Genomic DNA, 240 nt, shown 5'->3' with positions numbered 1-240 from the left:
GGATAACAGTCAGATCTACATCTTAGGACCATCTGACAGACCATTTTCTCGGACACCTAACACGTGCCAGACAAGGTTTCCTATTCCTGAAGTCGCAAATGCAGTATACAACTTCAAAATATAATCCTCAAGTCGCAGTGGCAGCATATAACTTCAAAACAAGATAATTCTGGAGTCGTAAATGAACCTTACAACTTCAAAACAAGACAATCCTGAAGTCGCAAATGCAGCTTGCAACTT

At 40.4% G+C, this 240-nt stretch overlaps 1 protein-coding gene across 1 annotated transcript in view; it reads left to right on the top strand.

Annotated features, from left to right (window-relative positions):
* Positions 1–240, top strand: part of LOC119588241 (uncharacterized protein DDB_G0284671-like) — a 9,159-nt gene that overhangs the window by 4,307 nt on the left and 4,612 nt on the right. The gene's annotated exons all lie outside the window — the stretch shown is intronic.

Source organism: Penaeus monodon, chromosome 23, assembly GCF_015228065.2.
Source record: "Penaeus monodon isolate SGIC_2016 chromosome 23, NSTDA_Pmon_1, whole genome shotgun sequence".
Lineage (NCBI taxonomy): Eukaryota > Metazoa > Arthropoda > Malacostraca > Decapoda > Penaeidae > Penaeus > Penaeus monodon.
Note: the sequence above shows the minus strand (reverse complement) of the source record. Positions and strands in the feature narration are given on the sequence as shown.